This window comes from Streptopelia decaocto, assembly GCF_964273445.1.
Source record: "Streptopelia decaocto genome assembly, chromosome: 9".
In the NCBI taxonomy this organism is placed as follows: domain Eukaryota; kingdom Metazoa; phylum Chordata; class Aves; order Columbiformes; family Columbidae; genus Streptopelia; species Streptopelia decaocto.
In genome coordinates this window covers 1,789,023-1,807,045 of record NC_138664.1, presented here as the reverse complement: position 1 = coordinate 1,807,045, position 18,023 = coordinate 1,789,023, and the positions used below count along the sequence as shown (strand labels likewise).

General features: G+C 40.9%; 1 protein-coding gene across 2 annotated transcripts in view; it reads right to left on the bottom strand.

The window, feature by feature from the left end:
- SEMA6D (semaphorin 6D) overlaps positions 1-18,023 on the bottom strand; it is a 498,283-nt gene that overhangs the window by 209,398 nt on the left and 270,862 nt on the right. For both annotated transcript variants that reach the window (XM_082060771.1, XM_082060770.1), the window contains exon 4: positions 988-1,064. The gene's annotated coding sequence lies outside the window, so the exon portion shown is untranslated. The remainder of the gene's footprint in view (positions 1-987; positions 1,065-18,023) is intronic.

Genomic DNA, 18,023 nt, shown 5'->3' with positions numbered 1-18,023 from the left:
GCGGCCGCGCGCAGCCCCTCCGCTCGGGGCTCGCCGCAACACCCACCAAAACGCTGGCAACCGCTCCCCCCCGCCCCCGGCCCAGCTCGGCCCCAGCTCACCCCCCAGCACCCACCCCAGCCCGGGGGTGCCGCGAACAATGGGCGTGAGGCGAGACCCGCCCCGCGCATCCCCGCGCAGCGCCCGGCATCCCGGCTGCGCGCCGGGCAGCGGCACCGCGGGAGGCGGCGGCTGGAGCCAACTCCGCGGCGCCGGCAGCAGGAACGACGGACAGGCGAGACGGACAGACTTACAGGGGCTGCGGCAGGGCAGAGCGCGGCTCCGGGCGCGGCTGGCGGCGCAACAAACTCCGCGGCGCTGCGAGCGGCGGGCGGCCCGGCCCGCCCCGCGGGTGCGCTTCACACCCCGCCCCGCCCCGCGCGGCCCACCCCGCACCTGCGCCCGCCCCCGCCCCATTGTCCGCCCGGCGGCCCCGCCCGCCCCCGCGCACCTGCCCGCCCTCGCCGTCCCGCCTCCGCCCCATCCGCGGTTCTGCCCCCCCCGCCCCACTCGCTGCTCGGCGTTTTTCTGGCTGTTTATTTTCGCGTCCCCGCTCCCCCCCGTGTCCCCTTTCCTTATTCTCCTTCCTCCGAACCTCTCTCCCCTCGCCTTTGTCCCTTGCAGCCCCCCCGGCTGTAGCGCAGCCCCGCTGCTCCGGTGGCGATTCTCCCGAGGCTTGGGGGGCGGCGACTGTAACGGGGTGACCTGTCGGGCTGCTCGGCCGCATCTCGGGGAATCCGGCGGCCGCCCGAGCCGCCTCCCGCCCCGGCTCCAGCCGACACTGCAAATGCTCTTCAGCAATCAATAAAGAAATCATTTGGCTTAGCTGCGGGGAAAGGTATCAAGCAGAGATTTCTCTCTGAAAAGTAAATCGTTTTACTTCTCCTGCTTTGTATCCTGGCGAACTGTCCCGTTACCTGTGAGCACGGGTGTTTTTGCTCCACTCACCTGTCTCCCGAGGAACGGCAGGTCCTGTCCCAGCATGAAACCGCCATTCGGAAAGTGCCGCTGCTCCGCTGCAACCCCTGCAACACAGTCAGAGCAGATGAGTCGGGTTCACCCCCAGCGGGGTCCGAGTTCATCAACAACAGCCCTAGTTTTTGCCTTCAGTGCAAAACTGAAATATTTTGGTTTTGTGTCATTGCAGATTTTGCAACAATGACTTCTCAGAATACTCTCTTTCTCAGCCAACATCAGACATAGTTGTCTCCCAATTTGAAGCTTAAATATAACATTTAAGCTTACTTTTTACAGCTTCTGTTTTGCTGCTATTGTTTATTAAAATCTCATATTTGGAGAGTTGCAATATAATGTCTAATCTAGATTGCTTTGTTTGACTATCCTTTTCACTGAAGAAAAAAAAAAAAGTCATTAAATTGTTGATCTGGGTAGTTCTAACCCTAGTTCAGAATCTGGACATTCCCTTTGGAATAAATGGAAGCTAAAGCATATAGAAAAGAAATTATTTTGCAGCTTATCTTCAAGCATAATCTATTAGGGAAATCATCACGCCCTTCTCCAGGTAGAGGTTCCTCTACAAATAAAGAAGGGAATTGCTAGAGAGGAAAGGGATACTTGTTTGGGGATGAGCATGCTAATATATACTCATATTGTTTTTTTCTTCTGGAAGTCCTCTGGTGACAATTGTGTTTCTCAGATTCTGCAACAGCAGCTTGGCTTCCAGCCATCAGCGGGGGGCCGACTACCTGGTATGTTCTCCAAAATCTTCTCCCCTTCCTTTTCCATCAGCGGCCCGTGCAGGTCCAGCCCCGCAGCCTTTGCCGCTGGCCGAGCTCTGCATGCCAGCCCAGAGCCCCCCAAGGGACAAGTCTTTTCCACAGCCCCTCTTGCTCTGTTCGGGCATCCTCTCCTGTAAACCCATGTGTGCTGGCTCAGTCTGTCACTGTGTTATTTATTACTTGTGGTGGGGGATTGACCTCAGCATTTTCGCCGCTTTAATTTTTCTTGGTGGCGTCTTGCAGGTTTCCAAGCCAAATTTCTTCCTAGCCTTCCAAACGAGCTGAAGCACTAAAGCTCTCTGTTCTGTCTCTGCTTCTGAGAATGGACTCACTGCTGGTCACTATTTTGCAATTGCATCTGATTTCTTTGTCCATCTTCTTTTGTCGCCTGTCCGTTGAAGAGGGGGGTGAGAGAGCGACTGGCTGGGCAGCTGGTGGCTGGACAAGATCAACCCACAAGGGCTACAGTCAGCAAAGAGGAAACAGAATCCTGTTCGGAGCGCATCAGTTTCAGCACAAACATTTCTGGGTGTTGTGATGGTCCAGAACCACCAGAACGGGGTCCCTGGAGTGGGGTCCTTTTCTGTCCGTTCTGCCATCACCACCCGTCTGTTGGCTGCCATTCCTGCTGACTCTGCAGACATTGAGGGTACTGAGAAGATACCTTTTGCTGAAATTCACATTTGGCAACAAATCATTCATGTTTCACTCCAGTGTAACATTGTCTGAATGCAGCGTTTCAATAGACTGTAGTACCTTCAGTTTTCCGATTGCAATTCTTGTCTGACTGTACTGGAGCCAGGTCAGCTGGTGTATTTGTAGCCTACAGTCCCATTTGCAGAATTACACCATGACCACATGGGGCAGAAATCTCGTATTACTGTCAATCACTATATGCTTTGCACATCCCTTACTGTCCCATAAACTACCTCAACTGAACATTCATTACTGGAAAATAATAGAATGCTCCCCCCTCTCTTGCTGTTTCTAGAGAATATCTCTGGTTCAAGTTGTTAGCATGTGTCTGTCTTATAACATCCATGATTAAATTGTCTGCAATTTATGCTTAGTTCCCTTTAAACAAAATCATTGATAAAAACTGAGCGAATTATTTTTTTCCATGTACTAAATTCAAAAAAGATGCAGTTCCACTTAGTACCATCACATAGTTACAGATTTGGATTATCTTTCCTTTCTTTTGGGTTTTTTTTCAGGATAAGGTTCACAAATGGGCCAGAGTTGTGTTCATCAATCTTTCTTCTCCTAGTATCTTAAAGGCTGGGTAAATGTTGAAGTAGGTAGGAGATCCAGGTCGAGTTCTGTTCTCTGCCTGAGTGGATTTGAACTCTCAGTGTTGATCTGCTAAGTTGTAAGTTATTCAGGGGTTTAAGAGGAGGGAAGAGAAGATTATTTACCTGACAATACTAATTCAGTATGCACAAATAACATTAACTGGAGCAGGAATTTTGCAGCGTCGTGGATGATGCTTGCCCTGGCTATAGGAATATGGATGGGAATCACTGACAAAGGAGTGAACTGAGCCCAGAGTGTTAAGGTGCTTTTAACTCTTGTAGTGATATTTCAGGTACCTTTATTAGGGTTTGGATGGATAAAGAAAATAACTGTCCAAAGTAGGGAAACTTATTATTAGCTTTTCTCCACCCAGCCTTGTGTTCTTTCTTTTCTTCATTAGAAGTCACTGTGACTTGATGCCATAACACTGCATAATTTTTTCCTTGCCCTTTCTATTTCCTGAAATAAAACTATTACCTGCTCTGACCTTAACACCTGGAAAGTGCCTCATTCCATTTATTCTAAAGTTCAGTGTAAACTAGAATGCTTTCTGGAAGCATCCATCCATAGTTACTTGTTTTCAGAGGTACTTAGCACAGGATGAAGAGAACAGTCAGGTGATGGTAGAGCTTGTAGAATTTAATATGAAATGGTCACCCCCAAATGTTAGCAAAGCCCCTCAGGCGCTGCTTATGACCAGTCTTATTCTTCGCTATTCTGTGTTTCTGAGCCAATGCCAACCTCTAGTTTACCAAAAACCTCATCACCGCTGTTCGGAGGCAAATCCACCCTGTGCTTGTTTCAGAAGATGAAGGAGTGGGTGATCCCCATCACACTGGGATGCTCTTGTCCTCCCTCTTTCAGTTTGGAGTATTTTTGATGGCACTTAGTGAGCAAATTGCTCCTCTTTGTGCTCAGCAAGGTATTCCTGCCTCTCAGCTCTTGCAGACTCAAAGAGACAACGTTGCCTGTTTCACACATTTCTTATTAACAGGTTGGTTTTGCTTACAGGGCTCGGAGAACATATACTGTATATCACCAGCTTTCAGCTACAGTTCTCTAGTGTAATTTTTGTAATATTACCAATATTTCTGGGGCTCATCTTGCAGCTGGTCCTGTGATTCAGCTGCAATTGAGTTAGTTTGTGATCTAATAGCTCAATCGCAAATATAGCAGCTTTTATTTATTTATTTATTTATTTTCTTTTTTTTTCTCCCGCAGAGCATTTAAATCAAGAGTTTTGAAGCAGTTAAGGTCATACGGCAGATATCCTCTTGTTCCTTGGAAATCTCAGTATTCTTAAGCACTGTAGGTGCTGCTGGTTTTCCCTTTTTGCGGGCTGGGTACTGCAGTGGGATGGGAAGTCCTTGGTTTTGCCCATGGCTCCTCATCTCCTGTAAGCACCTTCATTCTTTCTTTGTTTCTCTCTACACTGGTTCAGGCTTTGTGTCTCTGTCCCTGTCCCCCTACCTGAACTTCTTTGTATGACACTGTTTATCTTTGCTGCTCTGCATGGTGGTTTTGATGTTATCTTTTTCCTGCAAAATGTAGCTGACCTTGTACTTGCATTGCTTGGAACCTACGTGTTAGACTCAATAACACTCCAAACCAACCAAAACCTCTTCTACTTTAACCAGGAAACACATGTCCCACAGACCAGCTCATTTCTAGCTAGAAAACATTAGTATCTCTGCACTTTTAAGTGGGGATGGCAGAATTATTAGGTCTGTAATTTAAATATCCATTCCCTCATTACTTCTCCTTGATGGTAAGAGGAAATAAGCAGTCACGTTCTAGCTGCAGTGGCCATTTCATTGCCTCAAATATCATTCCTTGTCACAGCGGAACAGTATTTACATTTAAAATAACATATAAGTTAATCTATATGTGCACTGATATAATGGAAAAACACATTGATTTTTTTACAGAATAATGCTCGGAAATTTCAGCTTTCATTTAAAAAAATCTGAACTGTGAAGTTCTTAGAGTTGCAACATTTACCCAAATATGTAAAGTAAGCAGAAGACAGAATATATGTGAAAAATGGAATACAACAAAGTTTTGCAAAGAAAATGGAAAGGTCTGAGTCTTTCGTAATGTATATTTTACTTACCTTTAACTACCAATGAGTTTAACTAAGTCATGAAATATTGTTTTGCTTATATCAAACTCAGACTCCTAGAGAATCAGGCTCAGTGAATACACATGAAATTGCTTCAGATTGCAGAATACAACCAGACATCAATTAATATCAGAATTGTTTCCAAGCTGGTTATTCTTGTGATAATACTTCAGATTAAAAAGGGTACAAAACTGGAAGTTAAAACTCATTTCATATTCAGGGCATAAAATACCTGTAAAAGGGCAACTAAGTATTATCTCTTGTTTTAAGAGACACTATCAGTTAATAATAGTCTGGAGAGTAAATGCTGACATATGTCCAGTTTTACAAGAAACCTGCCTAGATATTAAGTTAAAATAAATTGATACACGTAAGAACAGAGAGATATTTAAAAGGTAAATGAGCCTACAAACACGTTTTCTTCTACAATTGTTATTGCAAACCCAAATGAGCACAGACATGAACTGAATCATGTAATCTAAATAAACCCACCAAACATTAATATTATTTGATGAAAACCATGAGAGAAGCGGCAGCTAAGATCTCAGAACAAAGATTATCCACTGTGTTAGGTGCAATACCCACACTTTGGCAAGTTAGACAAACAAAGCCCAGAATTAGAACTTGGATGCTTAGCATTATAAGTGGAGGCCAATAGTTCTACCCTAAGCATACACAGAGACTGGAGTAAATAGCAGCAAATATATTTTAGGCTACGTTGTTAAGAGTTAGCCTTTCTGTGGCTGCATGTGGACTATTTTGCATGTACAAAACAAAGGGATAAATTCACAGAGAACTTATCCACACTCACAATATAGATTCCAGGCCTTGTACAAATTTTTGACAGAAGCAGAAAACCGGGGTAGATTTTGGAAGATGAAAATGACTGATTTCCATCTTCTTGCCTAGAGGAAGGGAGGAGCTAGTGCGGAACTTTAGCAAAGTCTAGTTAGCAATCAGAAACAGCTCATCATTAAAATACACCTCTTCTAGACATGAAAGTCATATCTGCAAATATATGAGAACATCAGTATCGTATACTGCAGTGCAACACAGAGGTACTGTGCATAGCTTATATTTAACTTCCTGCAGGATAGATGAGCTTGTTTAGGCCTGTGTTTTGCCATAGCTCCAGTCTACACGGCGAGGAGCTGCCTTATCCACAGCCTGTTTGGGTAACTCCAAACAAGACACACGTTGGCCTGAAGGAGAAACGTGTTTGCTGTCTTCTAAATAGGTGATCTTGTCTTATGTATTTTGCCCAGGTTTCTGCATCTCAGAATATGTAACTTCGCACCTGCTTGTCCTAAAGCACTTTAAGGCAGCTCTGCAGGCTATTTACATTCTTTCCATGTGGACATTCTGCCCTCACTGCTGTTTTCTCAGTCTTTAGCTCATCCATGAGTTTTAAGGTATGTATTTGATACATAGATCTACACCTTTATAAAAAAGATTGAGGTTTCCCCTTTAACCCTCCCCAAACTCACTGGCACTATCCTCATTTGATGATGAATTTTCATTCACACACTGTAATTTTCTTTGGTCTTCATCAGATTTTCCAGCCGTGAAACTTTTGCCCCTTTTGAAACTGTTGGGATTGTCACACCTGTGCATGCTCAACATTTCAGGTAAAAATTAGGAATGTCCAATTTTGGGAAAACCGGCCTTTTAGTATAGAACTATCAGGAACTTTAATGATCTCTTGTTACTGTTTTCATGCTACTTCCAGCATTATTCTCCCAACTTATTCACCCGTACAACCCTTATTTGTCTTCTTCACTTACGTGCTAAGGTTATGCTCATCTCTTCTTTAGGTTGTCTATACATTTAAATGTCCTTACCACAGCGCACCATCCTCTCTGATATTTTTATATCAGCTTCATATCTTTTAGATTACAAGCAGATTTTAGTGTTCCAGTCACACAAATTATTGGATATGTTTCAGTAGCTTCAGTTGTACCCCCTTTAATGAGAATTTGTTTCAGAGTCTACACAGACAAACCACAATCTGTTATGCTTACCTGGCATTTTAAAAACAATCACAGTCAAAATAACAACCACTATTTGTTTTAGTTATTGCTATTATGAATGGCGCATGAAAATGTATATCCTATAGAGCAAACCAGAAATTAGGGTGAGATTATGATGTATAGTGCGTTATATACAAGGTGGTAAAAACACCCCACACGGTATGAATTTGAGCTCTGTTTTCTGCGCCGCTTTTGCATTCACGAAACTCTTCTTGGTGGCAGAAATAGCAATATTTTTTCACAATCTTTCAAAACTTGTCAGAGTTCAACTGCTGTAAATGCAAGAGATACTTTTAAAAAGTGCATCACAAGGTTGTCTGCATCCAAAAAGGGGCCACTCAATTGCTGGATTCATTCCTACCACGAGCAAACGATACTATCCAGTAAGAAAGAGCAAAGGTACGAAATTAAGTCTGTAGAAGAAAAAAGTTGGCATGTAAAGGGAATGATATTCTTCATGCAAGAGAATGTAATGTGTATTATATTACTTTCCCATGTATCCCATCAGAGAAATCCGTGTCTACCATAGCAACCGGCATGTTTCGTAATTTTCTAAAGGTTATGTGTTAAATCATTAAACTAAAGATCACTTACATTCTCTGAATTAGTGAGCAGCATTTTTCCTGTTCTTTTAAGCAATAGTTAATAAAATATTAATAAATAACTCATAAATGGTTAAACATGCTGAATGTTTGAACTTTTACGTAGTTTCTTTCATCTTTACTAATACATATGCAGAGAGATTTTTTTAAAGTAAATACTACTCTTAGAACACATTATCTTATGTGGCTTTTGCACACAAACCCAAATGCAATTATGTCAAGAATTTGATTGCATAGCATAGTTTATGTTCCCACTTCCTCACCTTTAACCCTTCTAAGTGGACAATGAGGTTTTCTTTCTTGTTATATAAATTATTGTCTGTTGAAACATTTCCTTAAACCTCTGGACAATTACATTTGATTATCTGTAATATTATATTTTCAAATTATGAAGGAATACTGTGGCTTGCTGTTTTTTAATCCCATTATTCTTTAATGAAATCTCAAGCAACCAGTAACAGTTCAAATAATGTGCAGATTTGCAAAATATAGGCCTGAGTTTCATTTAAGCATTGTTTTTCCTGCCCTGAAAATGCAAATGCATTGTGTTTGTTGAAGTAATCAGAGCTAAATTAAAAATCTCAGCACATCCTTTAGGCAATTCACATCTTCGCAAACTTCAAGTAAAAGGCTGAATGAGTATATAGGTATTCAATATGACAGGAAGGACAAGAACCCCTGGTTTGCTGCAATCTGGAACTTCCTTTGTTACCATTTATCATCAACCAAAGATGTAGTTGTACAGGGGCCATCTGCAAAAAGGCCCCATTTAATGGGGTTTGCCGGTGCGAATACAAAGATGGAAGCCATACATGATATTACTAGACTTAATTTGTACAATCAGGAGTAAACAAGAGTAACCAGGAGTTCCTAAATCAGCTTTAATGCCAAAGAGATTTTTCGGGACAGTGTGTATCAGTCATCCTGTGAGCGCTATATACATATGGATCACTGAGACTGCCAGCCAGCATGGGTCTGATCGACACTAGATTGGACACTGTCACCATGACATAAACAGGCTCCAAGTGGTTAGATGGCGTAGAACCCACAGGAAAACCAGGTTTATTGCTAGGAATGTCTGTGTGTGGTGGTTTAATGCCAGTTAGCATTCAAAACCACAATAGATGCTCCCTCGTTCCACCAACACCTGCCATATAGGGACAGAATCAAAAGGGAAGAGACAAACACATGGACTGAGATAAACATAGTTTAATAAAATAACAAAATAATACTAATATTCTACTACTACTACTAATATGTATGTAAAATGAAAATAGAATATAAAAGAAAAGATACTTAATGCAATTCCTCACACCTACAGACTGAGAGCCCAGAAAGACCTTGGCTCACAGACAACACCTGAGATAACCATAAGTTCTTACATTCTCTTGGTTTCAACTCAAAACCACTGAAAAGTTGCTTGGAGAAAAACATTAAGTCTGTCCCAGGGTGTTATCTTCTTGTTCTCAAACTAAATCCAAACAACAACCATGCTACGAAAAGGCTTCTAACTGCAGGACAGCATTTACGTGCTTTCAGTCAAACCCGCACACCATGGAAAGAGATTGTGGAGAAATGTAACATTTTGTGCTGAAAAAAGGTTGAGGCTCGGGGAACTGAATATTTTCTGAAGTGATGGATCTCACAGATGGCATATGAAATCATATGTATAGGAGTACATTATATTGATATATATATATATTTACAACATCAGCTAGCAATTTGTGATCAAACAGTAGGCTCAGTTTTCCCCACCATAATATTTGACAAAGAATAACGGATGTCAAACAAATAAGAAGATCTCACAATCTGTTCAAGCCATTTGCAAACAGAAAAAAGGACTAAATGTGATTAATATATTTTTTACTGCAAATACTCTCTCAAGCTACTCAAAGGATTAACAGTGGCTTACGAAGTATTTAGTACTGGCACACAGAAATACCATAGACTTTAAACTTCTCAGCTAAGCTAAACTTTGCACGTGATAAGTGAATAACACTATAAACCATAAAATTGCTACTTTTGAAAGTATTGTAGCAAGTATCCAACTCTCAGTGAGGTTAATATTTATGTATGCATAGGGTGGCATTTATTTGAGCTCAGAAAGTAATTTCACATAAAAATGACATGTAACATGAATTGATATTCAGTTGTTATATTCAGTTTCCATCGACAAGGGTAACAGCAACAAACCGCAGCCCGAGCTTGGCCAACTCATTTGTGTGGCCATTCTAGCCTGCAAAAAGGCTGAGACCTGCAAATCAAGGATTGATATCGAGAGTCTTCCCTTCCCCAGGAGAGCTGCAGCGCTATTTGAGAACTCGAGGTCTTGCCCTCAGTTAGCTCGCTGAGAAATTATCCTTGGATTACCTTGGATCATTGATTCCACTAATGTATGGGCAGTAGATATTATCTACTGCCAGACTGAAGATTTAACTTACCAGTTACAAGTAAGTATGGGTCTTGCAAATGGTAATACAACATTTTTTAATTAGCCGCTAATATTTCTGTTCAGCAGCAAACGTAGATCACTCTCCTCCAAGACAGACTGCTTATAACATTGCCTTTTCTGCTATGTCTTTCTTCTAAAGCAGATGAACTCCACTTTAAGATTGTTTTTTAAATACTGGATAAAAAATAGTAACCTTAAAAGATCTATTTTGCCTTAGTGGCTTTTTAGAATCTAGTATTGGCTGTATTAATTTGCACAAAAGATTTAAAACCAGCCTACTGTAGGCTCTGCTTTTGTGTACCGTGGCAGCATGAATTATGAATGATTGCATCATTTACATCCTAAGTTTAGTTTTCAAGTATGGTTGATTTTGCTTAAATGAGAATCCTGTAGCTATTTAGTAATTAGGACTGATAGTTCTACGAAGTTCATAATTGGTCCCCAAACAGGTGTTTCCTTTCTTTTTGAAAAAAATTAGGTGTATTTTCACCCTGCTGCATGTGAGCTCATGGAAATTTCCTGAACATAAAAGTATACAATATTCATAACAATTTTCTATTCTAAAATCAAAATTATACTTCACTCTAAATGCCTACTCTGCTGATGCGTTCAATTTGAACTTCACTCAGGCATCATTTTCAATGGTGCTGTGCATCCTCGACCATGAACCAAGTTAATAACAACTGCAATTGCTCAGTACAGATGGTCTGGTATTGTTTTGTGGAAGTCTCTATAACAAGTGGAGCTGTTCTAAATAATAATTATGGATAAGTTAGATATATAATGTTATTTTTCAGTATAGACTGTATGTTCCACGTATAGATGGTTTTGGATGCATGGAAAATAAACCTGTTATTGCCTATAAAAATCCAGTATCATTTACATTGACTGAGTGTCAGAATTACACAATCCTTGAAGGGGTCGCCCCCTTGAAGTTTCTGTGAATTGTCTTAGCTCTATTACGTTAAGTTTGTGTCTCTACTTTGAAAATGGCAGCACCTGGCAATCATTTATCATATTTCATTGTTCTCCAATGATTTGAGCTCAGACAAGCTACCTTATCAGCAGTGCACACAATTCTTATGTAAAGCACCGGCGCTCACTACAAGAGATCTGATGGCAGTTTTAAAACCTTTCTGCATTAATAGCCTTCTCACTGCATTTCAGCGGCCTGTCCCTGAGACGCTGTGATGAACGTGACACGGCTATTATATGTCCTAAGTACCCACTTTTAATGGTGACAACATCTACCCTTCCAAATGGTAATTGCCTAAGTCTATCTATCTTTACAATTTATGACCACCTTGGGAAAAATACTCCTTCAAAATTACACAAGCATTTAGTTAGAAATATCCAATTAACCAGTTACCTGGTTGGAATTACTTTAGGGTAGCGACATATTATGGGATATTAAAGGCCTTTACTTGCACTCGGATACCATAGCTAGCACTCATTTTCTAAGTTTCTTGGCATTTCAGAAGGTGGCTGCCCAAGTGCTGATCTGAGCAGATTCTCCTGGTGGGACATGGTGGGACCCAGGGAGTAGGACTGTGATTTGCTCCCAAGTGAAGTCAAACTGATCTACCAAGCATCGCTGGCACTGAGCTACTCCCATACGTGTGTGCTTCCCTGCCTGCTCCTCAGACAGACTGTTTAGACCACGCTGGCTCTGGGACACGTACTGTCTTGGTAGCTGTCACAACACAATCCTGTTTCAATACAGCCCTTTTTCTTAGTTTGAATATTAATAATATCAGTTCACCGAACTGAGTGTTGAGATCTAGAATCTCACTGAAGGACAGAGAGCAGAGGGGCTGGAAAACTCAGGAAATTAGCCACTAGAGCTAAAATGCCTAAAAACCACAAGCCATTTTATCTCCAAGATGGGTTATAAATTGATGCAATGAAAAGTCACTTGCCAAGAACCAAACTCATCTGCTCTTTGCAAAGCAGTTTTGTGAAGAGGTACAAGATCTAGTCAGTACAATACCGCAACATTTCAGAATCTAAATGAACAAGAGAATTTGTCATAATTGTTAGATTGTATTTCATTATTGACAGTCTTTTTAATTGGAGAATAATAGTTTCAGAAAAAAAAAATGTAGGATGCAGTTACTTTCTGTGGAAAAGATCAGCTATTTGTTCTGGAACTGACAGTTCTTTTTCCACTTGTTTTATCTGAAAGAATTCAAGTGCTTTAGATTAAAAAAAATAGATTTTCAATGAAAAATCAAATTTTGCTACAGGTAATTTTGGTTTGTAGAAGCCAATTGAACAGTCACATATGGCCTGCTCTAAAATCCATCACAGTCCGTAGGGAGGCTCCTATAAATGGTTAAAATCCACCTACCTGTGCTCAGCCGTGACCACCACACTGCCTTTCTCCCATATTTCTTTCTTCATTTGTGACCAATGATTAACTAAATTGTCTGCTTTCCAGTTCGTAGGCTACTGTTTGGTCATTCCAAGGTGCCGAGCACTGCCCATTCCATCTGAAGTCCCAAGAACCTACAACAGAGCCCCTGTCCAAGGGATGGTCACCTCCCTGGGTTATCAGCCCCAGGCAGATGATGCCAGGGACAGTCTACTCTGCTCCCAACACCACATGGTTGGTTTCCTTGAGCATGAAGAAGTGCAACCATTCAAAGCTTTCCTCAAGGCTGCGCTATCTGCTGTGGCTCCTCAGACCCATATTCCCAGCATTCCCCTGACTAAAGAGAATAACTAAACACCGTATTTTACACAATTCATTTTCCCCTTAAAAGTTCTGCGGAGAAATGCTCTTAGCAAGGTGTAAAAAAGTATTTGATATCCACCATAAAAGAAACCCCACAAACCCCAAACCCCAACAAACAACTGTATTCTGCTGTGTCTTGTTACTCTTTCTGCTATTCAAATGTACGGCAATAAGTCTTGTGTCACTGAAATTAAAAATGAGGCAAGTCAATGACAATTATTTATCATATCATGTAACCATGCAGGATATTAAGACTTATATGTTCACCTGTATTTATAAATGTGCACAGATTTATTCAAAAGCCAGATTCATGACCGTGTATTTTATTATCATAAATGACAAGATGCTGGAAAATAGAACATACCCAGTGGAGGACTGACTGATGGATCTAAAGGAAAAGCCAAGGATTTGGGAAAGGATGCAAAGTTTGAAATATTTGAATTTAGTTATAATTAAGCCCAAACTTCTTTTGGGGCTAAACCGTTCACCTGTGCCGTTCTGTTCAATGTCCCAGCAGAGCCAAAATAGGAATGTTGTTGCCTTGATACTTCCCTGATCAAAGAACAAACACAGGAAGAATGGTGTTTGTGGCACAAATGTCTTATAGCTCCCAATATGACAAATAATTTATTGAGACAGTACAGAAAGAGTTTGTAACATTTTGATGGGGCAGAAGGAAGTGTATTTATTTACTCATCCTTTGTGCATTGCTGGGAGATAAAAAGTAAAAGAGTGAAGAGTGAAAACTCCAGATTTCAAAAGTTATCAACAAGACTTCAGTCCCTCCACAATGGTTCTCATTGATTTTGCAGAGCTGGAGGTAGAATACACCTTCCCAGGCTCTATGGGGCAACCTGTATCAGACTCCAAATTCCCTGGAAGAAACAAAAGTATAAAGACTGGAAGCAATTGTGTCCAACCCATCTGCAAGAGGAACAACTCGGTGGTACGAAACATTCAAGCCATAAGATTTGAGAAGCAAATGTTCTGGAAGACTTGATCTCAGAGGATTTCTTGGATTTATTTTCACAACGTGACATTACCCACCCCCTCCCCGAGCCCCCCCTTTCCAAATCATTATAACACTACTATTAAACACATGCAAAGTCTTAATGGATTACTGAGAATTTTGACTAAGATTTCAGCATGTGGTCCTATGAGGATTTGTTATGTAAATGAGTGGATATGAGCAAAATTAATTAGATGTTTCATGCATTTTGTAAGAAAGAAGAAAACTGCTTTTCCATTTTCAGAAGAAAACAGGTGGTAACCAGTTTACAACAGAAGTCTGTCCATATATGTAATAGCAACAAAAGGACCTATATCATCCCAGACAGTCATTCTCTATTTCCTCATACTATTTGTGAAGGAAAAGCAATGTGACAGGCAAGACTGCAAGCAGAGGAATTGCTCACAAGATGTTTTACAAATTGCAGTAGAAAAAGCTTTGAAAGGGAAGCAAAATACAGGAGAGCAGAAACAATTCGATATGCAGCTCTCAGAATTCAGAAGTGCCAGCAGGCGATGTGCAGCTCCTCAGAGTTCTGAAAAAAACCCCACGTTTGTCAGGTTTAATTATTTATTTACTTCACAGAATAAATTCTTCCAAAGCAGAACTGCTTAGCACAGCTCCTAAAAGCAACTGAGCCTGCTACTGATACCTTCATGTACATCTAATGGAGAAACTGAAAAGACTTTGGATTATGGAGATGAAGGGTGCTCAAATTCATATAGATTGGTGGTCCCTCAAAGCCATGGGGGGGGATGCATTTCACACTACACTCAGCAAGTAAACTGGGATACACTGAACCCATGGCCCTCACCTGCTGATCTTCTATATACTATTAAAGCATCTTGACATTTCTGGTAAGTTCTGTTCTCTGGAGAAAATAACTATACGAATGATGCAGTTGTTGTTAGACAGCTTTGAGTAACTGCAAGTGCCAGAGAATTCAAAGTTTTAGCAGAAGATTCTGTTAACTTGAATTAACTAAGAAATTGGCTATTTTGATCGAGGGATGTGGCCATTTTCATGATGCTATTTGGCTTAATAACTCCTTGCCAATGTAAGCGAATGGGTCAGAAACTAGTCGTCTCTACCCCTGCCATTTGCTGCTGTTTCCAGGCGCCCTACAGAGCTGTGACGGCCTTGCTAATGCATCCTGCTTGCTAATGGCTTTGCCGAGGGCTTTTCTTGCACGGCCTCTTTTCGCGACGCAGGAAAGTTTGCACCTGACAGCTCTGGGTGAGCATCTGTGCGCGGCATCCGAAGCACCTACCGAGTGTGCTCTTCATACTGAGGGAGAGAAGCTGCTTGCTGGTGATTTTGTTTTCTTGTCTCTCCATGCTGGTTAAAAGTATATTTATCTGAAATCAGAATTGTATAGAATTATAACCATTTGCTTTTTACAGCGTCTGATTTTACACTTCGGGTAGCTCCAGCTCTCGCAGCCATATGTTAGCACTAAGACTGCACTGGAGTTTAAAACTCTCGCTCTTGTTGTAGCGCTATTTGGCTTTCTTTTTCTCTTATTTTGCTACATTTCTATTTTCTTCTTTCATCTTTTTTAATATGATTCCTCTTGAGTTCTCTGTTAGCTAGTACCAGTGCTATGGTACGTTGCCTTCCAATGTGACTAATTTGCCTAGCAGCTGACCTTTGAGGATTTTGTTTTGGCATCAGTGATTTTAATTTGCTTGACTGCCCTTTTTGACTGGTTTTGCGTGTCTTCTTTCACAAATTGACCTAAGAGTTGATATTGGTGTAGTGCCTATGACTTTCTTCGAAACAGTGAAAAGAACAGACGTCAGTCAGTCTCTTAGAAGTTTGGGTTTGCAGTTTCTAGAGTTGAAGTTCTCCTGCTCTGGGCAAAAGAAACATTTGCTTTAATTTAATATTAATTTAACCTAATGAAAATCTCATATGAAACAAAAACTAGTCCTCCCTCCCCCATTCAGGGCTTGGAGACAAGCACTCAGGATGGGGGCTGAGCACGCACTACAGAGAGCTCATCGAATAGATGCATCTCTATTATGGATCTGCAGTTAGGTGGACGTGCTCCTTTGTGAGTTTTCAGATAGTATTCATCCCCAGCTGTCAGACAGTTTATCTCTTTTGGGAAGAAATGTCAAAACTGCTGAGAAATCGTCAAAGTCTGTGTACAACTACGCAGTCTATTCACTGTAATTCAAACACTTGTATTTTCCCATTTGAGAGATGTGTATACTGGTCAGAAAATCCATTTAAACAACAAAATACCATATACATTAGCAGTGGAAATGAAGTGTATAATCGCAGGTTCCTGAGACTGCCAAGCACTATATGTGCTTGCCTAGTGTACTTACACCTCTCCAGCTTGATGGCAACACAAGCAAGACCAAATTTTCCAGGCACATTCAAACAAGCTTCATGTTTTAGTTCGTTCCCTGGTAGCTGTTCTTCTATAACAAGTAAATCTCTCTCCTTCCGCCACAGTCAAGTCTTTTGTGAGCCTCCATTATGGGACAAGTTTTGTAGGTTCACAGCAACAGCGAAAACAGCAAAATTAATAGTTTTGGTATTACCCTTTAACTCAAGTCTTTACAAAAAGATGCCTATCATGAGCTATTGTTTTCCTTCCTGTGGGTATTGCAGACATTTCACTACTAAGCTAACTGTACTCTCTATACAGTTCATAATAAGGTCAACATGCCCAGCCTCATAAATTCTCCAAATCTATCAAAATCCTTTTACAATCCACATGTCCTTCCTCAGTTCCATGTTCGGGCAAGTCCATGAATGTATACAGGGACAAGTCAAGGCTTTTAACTTCTTTTTGTCTGCTAAGAGAGCCCTAGCACTGCCTTGGTCTGAACACTGAAGGACGGGATTGAGCCTGGATCACAAATCCAGCAGAGGAAGGCTCCTTGTCTGCTGTCCCGCTCAAGCAAAACCAACTGGTTTGGGGCACCATGTGTCTCACATGTTCCAACGGCTTCAGTTTGAATTATTATTTCAATAGAGGACTCAAAACAATCACACTTTTGCCAAATATCATGAAACAGAAGGAGATAAAAGAAGGGGTTTGAACACTTAACTTGTAGCTAATAGGATTCTTCACCCATTGTGTTTAGAGTAATTCTATTTGAAATGCCTGGGGAATTGAAGGAAGATTTTTTTCATCTGACATGACACACAAAGTGGTAGGTGCTACGACGCTTTTTCTATAAGCCACATGTATCTGAGATCTCCCACAGATATTCCGCAAATCATTTCTCAGTCTACTTAACATTCATTAGTGCTGTCATGATCCTTCTGGAAAGAAGAAGAGATACAAGAAAATTGTTTAATCTCCATTTTATGAATGAATTTAGTTGTGGAATCTTTTATCAGATAAGAACGCTTTATTGTGAAGAGCCCTGCTATGCAGTTCTGGCACCAAAAGACTATTGTGCTCTTGTTAGTGTTTCTCTGTGATCAGTATACTAGTATTTTCATATGAGAAAGTCAGTTTAAAAGCCTGTGAAAGGTGGCACCTTTAGCATCTGTTTGTGAATGACAATATAAAAATATTTCTTTATAACTTGCAGTAGGAAGGTTTAGAACTTTAGACTGTGATTAGTGCGGCAGATACTGATCTAACTTGCTCAAAATGCAACCCAGAATTTTTCTGCGATTGCCATAAATTACCTCAGATGTATACAAATGTAAATCAGAACAGAATCAGTTGATTGTGTTTTACTGGTATAACACAATCTACTGACAATGCCATGTCTCTCAACCTCGCTTCATTTGAACAATGTAATCGTCCCAAGTTTGTTCTTACTCCCCTCTTCCTTCTTTTTTTTCCATGATTTTCAAGCATTTGTTCAGCTCTTCTCAACACATCTTTGTAGATCCTTGGTATCTGTCAGCTCCTGACTGTAGTGGATCCTCTGGGCAGTTAAATAGAACAAATGAGATACTAATTTCTAGTGGGTAGAAGTCAGTATAACATTTTGTCTAGCTACAAATGTACACATATAAAAAG